Here is an 820-nt window from a genome sequence, read left to right as displayed (position 1 = left end):
TGGCAACCAAGCGAGCCTTGTATTTTTGTAAAGACCCATCAACATTTAGCTTGGTTTTGAACACCCATTTGCTGCCAACAACATGCATGCCCTCTTCATATGGCACCAATTCCCAAGTGTGATTGTGTAGAAGAGCATTGCACTCAGCTTCCATGGCTTGTTTCCATTCTAGAATTTCTAAGGCTTCTTTGGCAAATGCATGTTCTTTAAGAATGGTATGTTGAGAAAGAAAAGCTTTGGTTGAGGCTTTGGTTTTGGAATGTGTAGCCATAGGATAGGTATTAGTAGGCATAATGAAAGAAACATCTAGTGTAAGAGAGGGATAACAACTTCTAATTTTATGCCAGAATTTGAATCTACTGGTTAAGTAGAACTAATGATACCACCTACTGAATGTAAAGATATAGGACAAGAGAGAGGTACTGAATCAGAAGAGACACTAGGAGAAGTTGACATATATGACCCAGTTTTCCTAATAGTAGGATTTGGTGAAGTAGACAGGCTAGGCAGGTCTGATGTGGATTGCCTGATATTAGAATGTTGCAGATTAGAGGAACTAGGCAAAGCTAAGTTAGACCTTCTAATATCAGAGTATGACAGATTAGTGACACTCTTAAACCTGCAGGAGGTTGACAATTAGTAAACTGATGTGAAGAATGCACTATAGGAGAGATACCATCCTGAAGACCTATATTGGAAGATAAACCAGCGTTAGTATGTGAAGGGGAATTTGCCAAAAAGAAAATCCTTGCGGAGGTGAAGTAGTATAATCAGTTGAAATAATTTCACCTTATTGATTTCCAAACCCAGACTTGAAAGG

Source organism: Pistacia vera, unplaced genomic scaffold (genome assembly GCF_008641045.1).
Source record: "Pistacia vera cultivar Batoury unplaced genomic scaffold, PisVer_v2 Contig815, whole genome shotgun sequence".
NCBI classification, from domain to species: domain Eukaryota; kingdom Viridiplantae; phylum Streptophyta; class Magnoliopsida; order Sapindales; family Anacardiaceae; genus Pistacia; species Pistacia vera.
The sequence above is the reverse complement of the archived record's forward strand: the minus strand, read 5'-3'. Positions refer to the sequence as shown.